At 41.5% G+C, this 10218-nt stretch overlaps 1 pseudogene across 1 annotated transcript; it reads right to left on the minus strand.

Annotated features, from left to right (window-relative positions):
• Window positions 1–6349: 6349 nt before the first annotated feature.
• LOC308246837 (olfactory receptor 9A4-like) lies at window positions 6350–7296 on the minus strand (annotated as a pseudogene). Its single transcript has 2 exons — window positions 6559–7296; window positions 6350–6381 (listed from the first exon to the last, which is right to left on the minus strand). The product of its transcript is annotated as an olfactory receptor 9A4-like (transcript).
• Between the last annotated feature and the right edge of the window lie 2922 nt (window positions 7297–10218).

Consider the following 10218-nt stretch of genomic DNA (forward strand, 5'->3'; position numbering starts at 1 on the left):
AAATGTTTAACCAACCTTCTTTCAAAAACACCAACTCATTTAAACTAAATTATAAATGTAACCAGTATTCAACTCAGTTGTCAGCACTTTCAACATGATTTCCCAGTGACTAAACAGTTTACTTCAGATAATAAAGCTCTTTGAACATGTATTGCTAGTGTATGACACATATTCCTAAATATTTCCCTTGTCTATCATTGTGAATTCTCATTGTTAGATTCACTTTTGTCCAGTGATCCAAGCTCATTCATTGTGAATTCCAAATGTTTATACACCAAAAACCTAACCTTAACCCTAAACCTAACCCTAACCCTAACTCTAATGCTATCCCTAACCCTAACCCTAACCCTAACCCTAACCCTAACCCTAACCCTAAACCTAACATTAGCCATAACCCTAGCCCTAGCCCTTACCCTAAACCTAAACCTAACCATATCCCTAACCCTCACCCTAAACCTAACCCTAACCATATCCCTAGCCCTAGCCCTAACCATAACACTAACCATAACCTAACCCTAGCCCTAACCCTAGCCCTAACCCTAACCCTAACCCTCATCCTAACCCTAGCCCTAACCCTAAAACTAATCCTAACCCTAATACTAGCCCTAACCCTAGCCCTAACCCTAACCCTAACCCTAACAAAAAAGAAGAAAAAAACAATAAAATAAAAATAAAAAGGACATGAAAGGATTTAATCCCTTCCACTGTGTAGAGGGCCCCCTGGGAAGGCACCTGAGCATTCTATATTGGCCCATCTTGCCCTTTTGGCCAGGAGGGACCCTCTTCTCACAATCCAATTGCCCACAGCTGTTGCCTGTGCTTTCTGTTCATGCTGAGGTTGAAGCCTCATGGTGGCTGGTACCATGGATCTGTCTCTCGCCCAGTGGGATGAGCTGGGCCCTCCCTGGAGAAGAAACCTGGGTTCCCCAAGATATGTGATTAGTGCCGGGGCCCCGCCAGCAGGCGAGGGGATCCCAAGGCAGGTGCTGGGTGTGGAGGCCATGGGGGCATTGGCTACCAAGGACACAGAACTGAACCTCACATCACCCTGCTTGGCCCCAGAGGATGGCTGGTTAGCCAGAGACGGGTAAGATTCCTCAGGGAAGGAACAACCTAAGACAGGCACAGTCGCAGAGGGGCCATCAGGAGATAACTTGGGGGTCAACAGAGGTGAGGCACAGACCCTCACCCCCCTCAACTTTGCAGGGACCTGAATCCTCACCCCTTCTGAGGGAGGTCTCCTGCCCCCATGGCTGCTTTGCTTCCCATGCCCAGCTCAAATCGGGACCCAGGTAACAGACAGACTTGGCCGACAGCAGCTGCCCTCTCACTGCAACAAGACTTGTATGAGTTGTCTTGTACCCATGGTATGGGGAAGTGGGTTTTTGATATCTAAATCCAACCTAGCACCAGGAATGCTCAGGGCCTACTCAAGAAGGCAAATAATCCTTTCCACTAATATTTACAGGGTAAAATAAGATTGTTGTTAGAGTATTAAATTTGACAGTAAAATAGTAGTCAAGTTCTCAGACTAATTTAAATTGGCTAAGTGAAATAAGCGAATATTCTAGAAAAATTAATGGTATTGGGAAAAAAGCTGTTCCTAAAGTGTTAACTAAAATTTTTATTGGTAGTTCATCTCATGGTAAAATTGCGTAACATGTAATGAACCTAAAGCAGTCATATTTTAGTGCAAAAAATTAAAATTTAAAAGCTATCAAGACTACATTATAAAATTGCCAAAAGCCTCCTAATATTTAAATCCAAAAAGGGGGGATAGTAGAAGAATATCATGTAAGGAAAAATATCCTGTAAGTAAATTACATCTAGAAAATTTTTGCTTTAGAAAATTAACTTTCATTTGTAATGCTAACAGCAAGACACCCATGAAAAACACACATGGTGTCAAAACAAGCCAAAGGAAAATCATTTGGGCAAAAAATGAAAAAGGATCCCAAGTCATATTTATAGAAAAGATTCCTTTATTAACTTTTGGTCAAGAATATGTTTATATATTTTCAGAAAACACCTCCAAGACCATGTGGATTCCTGCAACAGAGAGGAATTGACAGGACTGCTCCAGCCATGAAGACAGAAGAGAAACAGTCCAGAGATGGAAGACGCTGACGACACCTTGCCATACTAGCAGTCAGCAGCTGTGCGTTGCAGCAGGTTGCCCAGGAACAAACCAGAGTGGGTCGAACCTGCATTACCACCATTTGTCCACCATCCAGAACTGAAATATCATTGCTGACATGTACACATAAGGAACTGTTTGACATTGAAATTAGGACTCAAAAGAACTGTTGGCCCAGAAAGAAACTCACTACAGACTGATTCATTTGCCTCCCAGCATAATCATTATTGCTTGTCTCATTTTTGGTTCTTATAAGTGTATTTCTAGTATCACATGATCTCACTCATCTAGGGGAAATAATTAACAACATAAACTAATGAACAAAAACAGACCCGGAGACAGGGAAGCATTGATCAGACTGTCAAACCTCAGAGGGAAGGTAGGGGAGGGTGGGGGCAAGGGGGAGAGATCAACCAAAAGACTTGTATGCATGCATATAAGCCTAACTAGTGGTCATGGACAACGGAGGGGTGGGGGCATGCATGGGGAGGGGTTTGGGATGGGAATGGGGGGATGAGGATAAATATGTGATACCTTAATCAAAGAAATGAATAAAATAAAGGAAAAAAGTAAAAATAAAAATAAATGAATTCGGCAAATTAGCAGGATACAAAATTAACACCAAGAAATCTATGGCATTTCTATATATCAACAGTGAACTTACAGAAAGAAAGACTAAGAAAACAATCCCATTTACCTAGGAATAAACTAAGGAGGTAAAAGACCTCTACTCAGAAAACTTCAGGACACTGAAAAAAGAGAGAGGAAGACATAAATAGATGGAAGAGCATACCGGGTTCATGGATTGGTAGAATCAACATCATTAAAATGTCCATACTACCCAAAGCAATCTATAGATTCAATGCACTCCCCATTAAAATACCAACGGCATATTTCACAGACCTAAAAAGAACTCTCCAAAAATTCATCTGGAATAAAAAAAGACCCCGAATAGCCACAGCAATCCTGAGAAAGAAGAATAAAGTAGGAGGGATCTCAATACCAGATTTCAAGCTGTATTACAAAGCCACTGCTCTCAAAATAGCCTGGTACTGGCACAAGAACAGACATATAGATCAATGGAATAGAATAGAGAATCCAGATATCGACCCAAACCACTATGCACAATTAATATTTGACAAAGGAGGCATGAACATAAAATGGAGTCAAGACAGTCTCTTCAGTAAATGCTGTTGGGAAAATTGGATAGATACATGCAAAAAAATGAAACTAGACAACCAACTTATACCATACACAAAAATAAACTCAAAATGCATACAGGACTTAAACATACGTCGAGAAACCATAAAAATAATAGAGGAATCCACAGGCAGAAAAATCTCTGCCATATGCCGAAGTAATTTCTTCACCGGTAAAGCTCCTAGGGCAATGGAAACTAAAAAGAAAATAAACAAATGGGACTACATCAAAATAAAAAGCTTTTGCATAGCAAAAGAAACCATCAACAAAACAACAAGAAACCCCACTGTATGGGAGAACATATTTGCAAATGTTATCACTGATAAAGGTTTAATCTCCAACATCTACAGGCAGCTTGTACAACTTAATAAAAGGAAGATAAATGATCCAATAAAAAAAATGGGCAAGGGACCTAAATAGAATCTTTTTGAAAGAAGACCAAAGGAAGGCAAAGAGACATATGAAACATGCTCAAAGTCACTAATGATCTGAGAGATGCAAATCAAAACAACAATGTGGTAGCATCTCACACCTGTTAGAATGGCAATCATCAACAAATCAACAAAGGACAAGTGCTGGTGAGGATGTAGATGAAAGGGAACCCTTGTGCACTGCTGGTGGGAATGCAGACTGGTGCAGCCACTGTGGAGAAGAGTATGGAGTTTCCTCAAAAAAACTAAAAATGGAGCTCCCATTTGACCCAGTAATCCCACTTCTAGGAATATATCCCAAGAAACTAGAAACACCAATCAGAAAGAATATATGCACCCCCATGTTCATAGCAGCACAATTTACAATAGCTAAGATTTAGAAACAGCCCAAGAGCCCATCAGCAGATGAGTGGGTTAAAAAACGGTGATATATCTACACAATGGGATACCATGCTGCTGTAAAAAAGAAAGAACTCTTACCATTCACAAGAGCATAAATGGACATGGAAAGCATTATGCTAAGCAACATAAGGCAGTTGGAGGAAAAAACATCACATGATCACACTCATTTGTAGAATATAATGAACAACATAAACTGATGAACAAAAACAGATCCATAGACAGAGAAGCATCAATCAGATGCTCAAACCTCAGAGAATAGGCAGGGGAGGGTGGGGGTAAGAAGGAGAGGTTAACCAAAGGACTTGCATGCATGCATATAAACATAACCAATGGACACAGACACCTGGGGTGGGGGTCAGCCAGGGAGAGGTCAATGGGGCGGTGGGGAGAGGAGGGAGACATATGTACTACTTTAAACAATAAAGAATTTAAATGTTAAAAAAGACAACAAGTCTTCTAATTTACTGGAAATGTCAAGCTTTTTAAAAGTCTACATAAATGTGTACATAAATAAGGTAGACATTTTGGGCTCATGTGGTGGATACAGGGTGTCTAGCTTTTGAAACTTGGCTCCCTTAGTGGCCCCCTGGTTCTCATTATGTGGTCTAGTGTCACCCCAGGCTAACCCCTTCCTAATGGAGATGTCCCTTTCTCTGACTTCTGAAACGCTCATTTCTTTCTTGCTGAGATGCTTTTCACCCAAAAGAGAGGTTCACATTAGGTCGAAATCTTGTCCCCTCCAATTACACATCAGAGCAATGACTCTGGTGTTTGCTGTTGAACCAACTGATTTATTTTCTCTAATTATTCTCTGTTCACTACCGCAAATAGTAAATATTTGTAGAATATATGAAAGACTGATGAACAAATAAAAAATTAATTCATATAATTTTTTATTTTTTATATACTTGTGTTTACTTGTATATAAATACACAGTATGTGTATTTTTTCACAGTTTACCAACCACTTTGACATATGTTTTCCATTTGTTTTTATCCTAACAGTAATTCAATTCAATAAAGACTCACTGATCACCCACCATGAGCAATGCACTCCTCCTCAGTACTGCCCATTAAGGTAAAAAACATGTTTCCAGGCTGGTGTGGCTCAGTCATTAAGTTTCGACCTATGAACCAGGAGGTCACAGTCAGAATTCCAGTTGAGGTACATGCAGACTCAATCCCTAGTAGTGGGCATTCAGGGGGCAGCTGATCAATGATTCTCTCTCATCATAGATGTTTCTATGTCTCACTTCCTCTCTGAAATGAATAAAACTTATTAAAGAAGAAAAAAATATATAAAAGACATGGATTTTACCTGTGGTTTCTCCATCCGTGTGCGAGTGGAGAGTAGAAATAGTAGTTACTTGTAACACATTGTGAGAAGGGGTTTTCCTACTAATAAGTGCTGTGAGAGCCCAGAAGGGAAACACCGATTATTGGACTGCAGCCCAGCAGTGTTTATGAACCATGAATGAATAAGTTTGAGGGGAAATAAGTATGAAAAAATAGTTGGTCAAAGCGGTGGCCAAACTAACAGTAGAATCTGGTTCTGCAATCTGATCACCTTTCCGTGCTTGGACATTCTTCTTCCCCTGAACCAACATTCTATTCACTAAACATTGGAATCTCCAGGAACTAATGCCAGTAGACTTCTCTAGTCCCTTAATCAGTGTGTATCCATCAAGTTCCCATTCAGTTTATAGACTCATAATGGCGACAGTTCAAGTAACCCCATAACAATGATTGTATGTTTCATATCCTCACTTGAAAGAAACACGTACTGTTTCTAATAGCAACTATAGATTCAGTGTCACTTTTTTTTAAATAAATCTTTATTGTTCAGATTATTACAGATCTTCCTCTTTTTCCCCCCATAGCTTCCCTCCACCTGATTTCCTGTGGGTCGCGACTGTAGAGCCTAAGACCATCGGAAAAGACATATTTACATTATGATTCATAACAGTAGCAAAATTACAGTTATGAAGTAGCAACAAAAATAATTTTATGGTTGGGGGTCACACAACATGAGGCACTGTATTAAAGGGTCACAGCATTAGAAAGGTTGAGAACCACTGAAATAGATAAACCTAGGCTTTCACACAAGAGATAGATGTCTGGTGTCCCATTAGTAGCCCCCTGGCTCAAAATCCTCTTCTCTTCTCATATTCTAAATTCAGCTACAGGAAGTTTTTACTCTCCTTAGGTTCATCTGAGAAAATATGACCAGGGCATTCAGAGAAGCAGTTTGGAACATTGCATCACTGGAGTAACAGGAGAGGAATGGAAATGTTGACAAAGGAGGAGAGGAGAAATCAGAATGCATTGTCAGTAGGAGGTCAGAGCCTTGGCTCATGGTACAATTGGGGGGGGGAGGAAAAAAAGATACATGAAGATTGGGAGGCACATGTAGAGAAGGCTTTCCTTCTGCCAGAGGCAGTGGGATCTTGAGGATGGTGGAGATGATGTAAGTGTAGGAGACAATTACTGGTGCCAGAGAACCAATGATAATGAAAATGGCCATTAAAAAAAGGATAAGCTCTGTGAAAAGGCTGTCATCACAGGATAGTTTGAGAAGTTGCCCTCGGTCACAATAAAAATGGCCTAACACATTTGATTGGCAGAAGGTCAGCTGAAACATGGCATAGACTGGACAGATTTGAAAAAGGAATCCAAACACCCATGATGTAATTACCACCCAGATGCAGGTGTGACTGTCCATAATGATGTTGTACCTCAAAGGGTTACAGACAGCCACATAACGGTCCACAGCCATCACTCCCATTAATACAAACTCTGTGGTCCCCACAGCAAGGTTCAAGAAGAGCTGGGCAACACATCCAGCCAGAGATATTGTCTGCATCCCGGGGAGCAGCAACCCCTGAAGCATGACAGGAATGATAATGGATGTGGTCAGGATCTCCGCGGCAGAGAAGTGGCCAAGGAAGAAATACATGGGGGACTGTAGACGTTTATCAACACAAACAATCACAATGATGACCATGTTTCCCATTAATGTCACTGAGTAGAAGAGGAAAAACGTAGCAAAGAGGATGTGGTGTAGTTCCTTGGAGCCAGGGAAGCCAATGAGACAAAATTCGGTGGCACTTGAGTGATTACTCATCATTTAGTCCTTGTTTCTGCTCCTTGTGAACCTCTGATATCAAAAGAAAGGTGCAACTGCTCCATATGGTCCTGCTCTCAAAAGAGAAGGGAGACAGTTTAGGATTAGAAACTATTTTCTCCTGATGATCAGGTGAATTGCTACTACTACTATGCTCTGCATATAGACAGACCCAAATATTGCCTCTTCAAATCTTGCTCTCAGGAATGGGTGAATGCAGCTTCTTCTGTATTAGTGTGGGGGAAAGGGGGGAAACACCTTCCTATCTTTATTCCCCACTGGAAGTGCTGTCTCCAGGGGATAGAGGCTAAAGGTGCTGGGATTGTCCTGTTTCTTCTTAGGTTAATTGTATCAGACGATATAATGGCATTCCAGGTGATGTGCAGGACAGGGAATGTTGAACCCCAGCCCCTATTCACACTGGCACTACAGAGACCTATCTTGCGACCAGCAGAAAAGAGACAGGGTTCCAAGAAAACATCTCTGCTTTTCCCCAGATCTTATAACCTCTATATTACAGAGCAGCAAGATCTCCAAATGGGAACTCTGGAGCTTGGGATAATTTACCAGAGCTGATTCATTTTTCTCTCATTCCATTTTCTTTCCAAAGTCTTGGAAGAAAGGAAATATGGCACTTGGCACTGACAAAAATAGATCTCTACCCCTCACTTCACCCATCCCATTACTCAGATGTCATCTCCTTAGAGGGCTCTTTCCTATTCCCCTAACCCCAGATAGGAAGGACTTGATCAAGCTTGGACTCTAGTTTTCTTCACAGCACTTACTCCCCAATACTATGTTATGATTCAATGATTATTTTATTCCTTAATTCATATGAAAAAATGCTGGAGCAAACAAAGATCCTGCCCTGCTGAGCTTCTATTCATGTAGGGTTTAAAGTCTACACGATACACAAAACAAGTATGTAGAAATTATATATAAGGTTTTAGATTATTAATCATGCCATAAAAATAAAGCAAGGAAGAAAAGAGGATCAGAAAACCTATTTTTATTTATTCTCTATTCATCAATGACATTAGAATATAATTCCATTAGGACAAAGACATATATATATAGTATTCATGAGCCAAATCAGTAATGCTGAAATTTTTTGTTGATGATGAGAATATGGACATATGATATATGACAAGGTAGGTCTTAGTCCTGATCAGGGCTAACAGGTTCATATCCCCTCAATGCCTCTCTTCTTGGTCTCCCTTCCTGCCTCATATTACAATTATCCCTTCCCGATGCAACCTCCCCAATACCACTGTGGCTCTTTTTCTGATCAGCAAACATGCCTTAAGGACAGAACTGTTGGAAGAGCTCAGCGGTCTGCTTTTCACAATCTCTGCATAACTAACAGGAGATGAAGAAAAATGTGAGAGAAGGATCCTGAGAGACGCCAGGGAGCTGTGTCTATCCCTAGCATCAGGTCAGAGAAGACCTGAGTCTGCTCTTTGCTGTGCACAAAGGACTGGGAAATGAACTTGTCGGTCCTGATGCTTTCCTAGACCACTCCTCAGGCTCTAGATGTCCCTGTGTTAGACAGCAACCAGACCCAGAACATCCCACCTTACTCTTTCCTTCATAGAGGAGAAACCTGAAGACACTCACCTCTATGCAAGGGCTTCGCCACCTTTTCTAATGCTCTCCAGGACTTGGCCAAACCTAACTCCTATCAGGCTACTGATGAGCCATGCACAGGGGCCAGAACAACTTGCTGCTGTCTTCACTCATGATGAAAAAGGAAACTGTCTTCAGATAGCAGCTTAGAAAAAAGCCCCAAAATAACAGTGCTGTCGGAAGGTGAGGGTCTCTCTCTCTCCCCCCTATTATCTCGTACTCACTTCCTTCCCAAGGGGATTAGTCACTGAGATACCTGTTCTTAATAAGCCCAGGTTCATGGTGTCCCTAAGCAAACAGTCTGGAGGGAGAAGCACAAACTTTTAGTTATGCCCATTTTGACCAATTAAGTTTCAGAACTTTTTAAACTTTTTGTTTCATGGGAAAACATAAAATCTCACCAACCAGAGGCATCTCAATACCAAGGCTGCCTTCTCCAAGGCCCCAAAGTCTAAGTTTCCAAATGTCTCAAAAAACTCTAAGCAGGTCCCCCTTCTGGCCCTCATCCAGTTCTCTCCTGGGACACTCTTAGCTTTTCAGAGCCAAAATCAGCCCCTACCTCCCAATAGGAGACATCACAACTGACCTCTAAAACGCACACCAATATCCACAAAAGCCTGCACACTGGTCTCATTCAAAGCCTTTACTTCATAAAAAAAAAAAATCACCTGCAAAGCCTGATATCTCCTCCACTCATTTTACAGAGGCTCCTGTTCCTAACCCTGTGTGCCCTCCAGTACACTGTGGGGGGTGCTACCCCTAAATTCTACTCCCGTCTCTGGTATTTTCTCAGATTTGGACATATATGCATCTGCATGCACTCCATCAAGATTCGTCCCAGGGGTGGGCAAACTTTTTAACTCGAGGGCCACAATGGGTTCTTAAACTGGACCGGAGGGCCGGAACAAAAGCATGGATGGAGTGTTTGTGTGAACTAATATAAATTCAAAGTAAAGGATCGGAGGGGAGAGCAAGAGAACCGGATAGAACAGCCGGATCCGGCCCGCGGGCCGTAGTTTGCCCACAGCTGGTCTAGCCACTGATTTCTATAGTGTGTCCCTAATTACCACCAGCTGGGCACTTCAGAGTGGGGAATGTATAAGGACAACCCAATGTAGGTATCTATATTTACCACCTGGAACAAGTGAAAAAAATGCAAATTGGAAATCTGCTTGGTTCTGGAGGGAGACATGTTGGAAGTCAATTCCAGCATGTCAGCAAGGGCTGAATCATCTGGGATGGCTAAAGACATTTCCCCAAACCTGAAAAGGATGCATTAAATTGATTGTTTGCTGCCAG

The sequence above is a fragment of the Plecotus auritus genome, assembly GCF_963455305.1.
Source record: "Plecotus auritus genome assembly, chromosome: 4".
Taxonomy (NCBI): domain Eukaryota; kingdom Metazoa; phylum Chordata; class Mammalia; order Chiroptera; family Vespertilionidae; genus Plecotus; species Plecotus auritus.